This window comes from Crocuta crocuta, unplaced genomic scaffold (genome assembly GCF_008692635.1).
Source record: "Crocuta crocuta isolate KB4526 unplaced genomic scaffold, BGI_CrCroc_1.0 scaffold124, whole genome shotgun sequence".
NCBI lineage: Eukaryota > Metazoa > Chordata > Mammalia > Carnivora > Hyaenidae > Crocuta > Crocuta crocuta.
The window spans coordinates 1,398,908-1,405,249 of NW_027551573.1; the positions used below are offsets into that span (position 1 = coordinate 1,398,908).

The window sequence follows — 6,342 nt, forward strand, 5'->3', positions numbered from 1 at the left end:
GGAGTTGGTCTGTCTGAGTCCTGTCCTTTCCAACTCCCAAATTACCCACCATGTTTCTTTACCACTTGTCAGGGGCAGAACAGAAAGAGGGCCACTGTGGTTTTCTTTGAGACAACAAAATGGAGCTCAGTCCAAGTTAGGGGAAAGGCAAAGGCAGGAGAGGAGCCCCCCCTCCCCCGCCCCAGCAGCAGGGAGTAGCCCCACCCTGCCAGGTAGGCGGGGACACAATTCTCTGGCAGGAGAAAGCGCTGAGACAAGCAGATGCTACATCCCAGTGCTTCTTCTTGCTCAGTACTTACTCCTAACTTCATGGATGTCATACAATGGCACTTCCAGGTGAGCTTCCAGGAAAACTCATCTGTGCTCTGAGTAGTGATGCCTGCTTTCATCTCCCCAAACAAACGAGTTTGGAACACCTCTAATGTGTGCAAATCCCAAAGGGTGGTGTGTTGATCATCTCTTAAAAACGAATTTTGATTACAGTTTTCTACTCTGAAGCTTGGATCTTTTGAGCTTTCATTTACAATTCCAGCTTACAAACACTGACTTCTGTGAATCTATTCGAATTGACCATAACAGGGCTTAAATACCATTTCTATAAAGAGCTTTGTTTTTGCCAATCTTGAAGCATAATCCCCCTCTGCCTCTCTGCACCACTTGACACCCCTGGGTCGTCATGAAATTACTGGTTTTTAAGAATGTTTTGTTTGGGTTGACAGTAGCAGAAGATTTCTATCAAACAGAACCTTACCTTTGATCTCCAATATAAAAATAGGCACCCTTCTCAGTCTCTGGGATTCGCACCCTGTCCATGAGGCTCTGCAAGGGAAATAGAAAAGGAGCTGAAACCCCAAGTTCTGGTGAAGCAGAAATAATGTTCTAAACGCTGCCACCCAGCGAGGGTGACAGCCGCAGACAGACATTTTCCTGCAAGGCCAATCAGCCTCTACTTTGAGAATTCATTTAAAAGTCCGGGCGCCTGGATGGCTGTTGGTTAGGCATCCCGCTTCGGCTCAGATCATGATCTTGCAGTTTGTGGGTTCGAGTCCTGTGTTGGGCTCTGTGCAGATAGCTCGGAGCCTGGAGCTGCTTCAGATTCTGGGTCTCCTTCCGTCTCTGCCCCTGCCCCACTCACGCACACATGCTCTCTCTCAAAAATAAATAAACGTTTAAAAAGTTTATAAATAAATAAAAGGAAAGAAGAAAGAAAGGGAGGGAGGGAGAGAGGAAGGAAGGAAGGAAGGAAGGAAGGAAGGAAGGAAGGAAGGAAGGAAGGAAGGAGTCAGGATGCTAAACTCCCTTGGAAAATGAGGCAGATGAAAAGGCCACCTGACATTAATGATAGGAATAAAAAAAACCAACCCACCAACATTGTTTTAATTAGTTGAATTTAATAATACATTTTCAGGAAGTTGACAAAAGCAAGCAATTGTGTTTCCTTTTTTAAAGCAGTCCCTTCTAAAAGCAGTGATGAGAAAGCAGGGAAAGCACATTTGCTTCTGACACTTTCTTTCACTGTTGCAAATACCAGCTCTGCCAAGGAGTCTTCAGCGGAGAAACTTTTTCAGGGAACTAGGCCCAAGTGCCACATCCAGCTGCCCTTTGGGGAAACCACGAAGGTAGAATGTCGCAGGCAAGATCGCCGCCTCCCGGCTGAAATGATCACCACATGCAAGTGCCAGAGTGGCATTTGGTTGGCCTGGCCGCCTGCGGATGGAAATACTTAGCTCCCCGAGTTCCTTGGCTGGACTCTCTCGGACAATGGAGGGGCAATAACATGTGTGTGGTCACCTCAGGAAAGACTGAGAGCCCAGAACTTACCCACGTGAGGAAAGCGTGTTCCCATTTCTGCCGCCACTCTCCTGGAATCCTCTTAGCTTCTGGAACACCTTGCACTGTCCAAAATAAATAATGTTTTACAAACGTACCTTGTGGAATAGCAGCTCTAAAAAGATGCAACTTTATGGATTTATGAGTTACTAAACTTGAAAGAGCGATCTAAGATCAAGAGGGACGCCATCAGTGACCAGTTTCAGCTGGCACAACTTGCACCCGGTTCAGTGCCCAATGTTGTGAACCAGGGAGGTTCCTCGGGTCCTCTGCCTCCTACAGACCGCACAGTCTAGCACTTAGCTTACATCATGTTCTATTTTTTAATCACGCCCAGTAGATATCCTTTTTAGATCCTTCTGAGTGGGTGCAGCATCTGTGCAGATCAGTAGGTCATTCCTTTCCCAAAATACATTTTTCAAGAGAATAGTCATCACTTACAGCCACATACTTTGAAGTCAAACAGATCTAGGTTTGCATCCAAGCTCCACTAATTAATAGCTGTGTGACCTTGGGCAAGTTGATCAACCTCTCTGGGCCTCAATCTCCTCATCTTTATTATGATTTAAAAAAAAAATGTCTTTGTCGGGGCGCCTGAGTGGCTTAGTCGGTTAAGCGTCCGACTTTCGCTTAGGTCATGATCTTGCGGTTCGTGGGTTCGAGCCCCGCGTCGGGCTCTGTGCTGACTGCCAGCTCAGAGCCTGGAGCCTGTTTCAGTCTGTGACTCCCTCTCTCTCTGACCCTCCCCTGCTCACGCTGTCTCTCTCTTCTAGAAATAAATAAAAACCTTAAAAATTTTTTTTGAAGAAAAAAATGTCTTTGTTTTATTTTGAGAGACAGAGACCGAGCAGGGTAGGGGCAGAGAGAGAGGGAGACACAGAACCCAAAGCAGTCTCCAGGCTCTGAGCTGTCAGCACAGAGCCCGATGTGGGGCTCGAACCCATGGACTGTGAGATCATGACCTGAGCCAAAGACAGACACTTAACCAACTAAGCCACACAGGAGCCCCTGATTTTTTTTAAGATTTTATTTTTAGGACCGCCTGGGTGGCTCAGTCAGTTAAATGTCTGACTTAACTCAGGTCACGATCTCACAGTTTGTGAGTCTGAGCCCCGTGTCAGGCTCTATGCTGACAGCTTGGAGCCTACTTTGGATTCTGTGTCCCCCTTTCTCTCTTCCCCTCCCCCATTCATATTGTCTGTCTCTCTCCCTCAGAAATAAAATAAAAAATAAAAAACTTAAGGGGTGCCTGGGTGGCTTAGTCGGTTAAGCGTCCGACTTCAGCTCAGGTCATGATCTCATGGTTCATGGTTTCAAACCTGTGTCGGGCTCTGTGCTGACAAGCCTGCTTCGGATTCTGTGTCTCCCTCTCTCTCTCCCCCTCCTCCACTCGCACTCTGTCTCTCTCTCTGTCTCAAAAATAAATAAACATTAAAAAATATTTTTTTAGTAAAAAAAAGATTTTATTTTTAAGTAATCTCTACACGCAATGTGGGGCTCGAACCCACAATCCTGAGATCAAGAGTTGCACACTCTACCGATGGAGCCAGGCAGGCTGCCCCATCCTCATCTTTAAAACGTAGATAATAAATTCTTCCTCACATGGTGGCTGTGAGGATTAAATGAGATAATGTGTGCTGATGCACTGAGCAGGGTTAGAGTAATACTAAACGTAAATACCAGAAGTATTTCTACATGTAGATTAAATGTATTAAAGTGGTTTTCCTCTGTGACTTGTGGAGGGGGACTTAGATGACACAGGAGCATGGTCAAATTTTTGTTGTTTATTGTTCAAGCTCCTTAGAGCCACCTTGACCCCTCGTATGGAGGCAAACTGGTTTCCAGGTCTCAGGGCAGGAAGGTGGCTGCCTTACCCCTGCTGGAGGTCACACCAAGTTATGTTTGTGGGTGCTTGTCCAGGCCCCGAGAGGTCCCTGAATTTGACACTGGTGTCAGGATCCATACCATTTGGGTTCATCTAAGTAACCAGAACCCATGGACTTCAGTTTTTTTGAAGCTGGAGAAGCGCCTTTTGAAAGTGGTCAGTTTTCGTTCTCTGGAGGTTGAGTGATCAGTTTTAGGGAGGCTTCCATTGCTTGGGGAAAATGTGTAGGATGGGCCTTTTAGTGACACAAATGTAAATGATTTTTGGTGACAACTGTGCGGTCACCTGGTAACCAAAATACCAATGCCTCACACCAGGATGTCCTGGGAATGTGACTGGTGGAGGCGCCTCTAGACCTAACACATCCTTACGGAGTCAGAGGGCTTTGGGCCCTAAAGATCGATCCAGACTCCACCACCGGTAGATGTGCGGATTTGCTCTTGGGGGACAGGAGTGACCGAGAACCTCCCGCAGAGCTCAGGTACAGGCCCAGGTGGGAAGGATGAGCAGCCTCTGGGCCTCACCCGGAGGGAGCCCCAGAAGCACCAACCCGGGCTGCTGGCCAGGGCAGGGAGGGACCTCCCTGCAGGGAAGGGACTGTTCCTGCACTTAATAAGGCACATGTTGTCCAAGGCACCCCTGAGGCTGACGGGTTGGCTGGCCTGTCCACACAGAGGAAGGAGATGCCAAGGCGGAGAGGGGGCCAGGAAGAGAGATTCCTTGAGTGACTAAATTAAACTGTCCAGAGCAAGGCCTGGAAATCTAACCAACCAGAACACAGTTTGGGGACCACTGTCCCAAATTAGTGATTTGCAGCCTTGGCTGCGTGGTAGGGTCTTTGGGGAGTTTTTAAAAATGACAGACATCTAGGGACACCTGGGGGGCTCAGTCAATTGAGAGTCTGGCTCTTGATTTGGGCTCAGGCCATGGTTTTATAGTTCATGAGATTAAGCCCTGTGTCGGGCTGCATGCTGGTAGCACAGATCCCACTTGGCATTCTCTCCCCCTTCTCTCTTAGGCCCTCTCTCTGCCCCTCCCCTGCTCCAGTGCGTGCCCACGCTTTCTCTTTCAAAATAATAAACTTAAAAAAAAAAAAAACACCCAACTACATACATCCAGTATACACCCAAGGATTAAGAATAGATGTTAAACATTTGTGTATGAATGTTCATAGCACTATTCACAGTAGTCAAAAGGCAGAAACAGGCCACATGTCCAGCGATCGATGAATGGATAAACGAATTACACAATATCCGTTGGATGGGGCACAATTTTGCCTTAGAAAGGAATGGCGTGTTGAAACATGCCACAACACGGATGAACTTTGAGAGCATTATGCTAAGTGAAAAGAAGGCAGACACAAAACGTCCCATTTTGTAGGGTTCCTTTTATGTGAAGTATCCAGAATAGTTCAATCCGTACAGACAGAAAGCAGATTTATGGCTGCCAGGGGCTGGGGCAAGGGTGAAATAGGGAGTGACTGGTTAACGCATGCAGGGTTTTACAGGGTCTTATATTTTAGGGTGTGTTTTGGAACCATATAGGGGTGGTGGATGCCCAGCGTCGTGAAGGTACTAATGCCACTGAACTGTTCGCTTTAAAATGGTGAATTCGGGGCACCTGGGTGGCTCAGTCGGTTAGAGCATCCAACTTCCACTCAGGTCCTGGTCTCATGGTTCATGAATTCAAGCTCCGCGTCGGGCTTGTGCTAATAGCTCGGAGCCTGAAGCCTGCTCTGGATTCTGTGTCTCTCTCTGTCTCTGCCCCTCTCGGTTCGCGCGCTCTCTCTCTCTCAAAAAGAAATAAACATAAAATAATAAAAAATAATAAAGAGTGAATTCTACGTTATGTGAATTTCACCTCAATGAAAAATCATGACATTTATAAAATATACAAGTGCCCAGGCCCTGCTGCAGGCTAATCAGATCAGCGCCTCCAGATGTGGGGCCAGAGGTGGACACACTTAGAAGCTCCAAGGTGGTTCCTGGTGCATCCCAGGCTGAGAACCCCACTCACGGGCGATTTGCTGCCGTTTCTCGGCTCGTGCCTGGTCTCTCTCCTGTATGCAGCCAGGTGTCCCCTCCTTCGGAAAGCTGTCTTCAAGGGTGCTCCCTCCTGCTCTGCCTGGGAGGTGGCCTAGGTGGCGGGCTCCTCTTCTGGAAAGGCCACAGCTTCTTTTTGCACTTGGTTGCCAGAGTTGGAGGTTTCTGAGGGAGGCACCAGGCCTTCTTTGCCCCAGGCCAGGGTCAGGCACAGCAGGGAGCCTAAGACACACGGAGAGAATAAGGGGACAGACGAACACTGAGCAGAGTGGGTGCATGAGCAGAAGCCCACCTGTGTCTTCTCTCCCCCAACGAGCTTGCCCAGAGCTTTCCCGACGCAGCAGCTGAAGGGGTCCTTTGGGAGCGAGACTCTGGTTCCTCCTACAGGTTTATTCCTGCCGAGTAGCGTCAGTGCCAGAGGCCGAAGGTGATGCTCCCACCTGAACTGCGAGAAGAGAAGCGAGATGCGAGTCTCGTGCTCTGCCCATTGGAACCACCTGGGGAGACCACGGCCCTCGGCATCGGAGTCCGTGGGTCTGGGGTGGGACCATGGCTGGGGGGGGGGGGGCCGCACCAGCCCCGCGC

At 48.7% G+C, this 6,342-nt stretch overlaps 1 long non-coding RNA gene across 2 annotated transcripts in view; it reads right to left on the reverse strand.

Annotated features, from left to right (window-relative positions):
• Positions 1-758: 758 nt before the first annotated feature.
• The window catches only part of LOC144220991 (uncharacterized), a 36,839-nt gene continuing 31,255 nt past the window's right edge, over positions 759-6,342 (reverse strand). Inside the window, exons 4-6 of one of the 2 annotated variants that reach the window (XR_013331913.1) lie at positions 5,732-5,979; positions 1,822-1,895; positions 759-819 (exon numbers count right to left, since the gene is read on the reverse strand). This is a non-coding gene — a long non-coding RNA (uncharacterized LOC144220991). Of the gene's footprint in view, positions 820-1,459; positions 1,708-1,821; positions 1,896-5,731; positions 5,980-6,342 lie in introns of those variants that run through there. The other variant, XR_013331914.1, reaches the window with a different exon arrangement.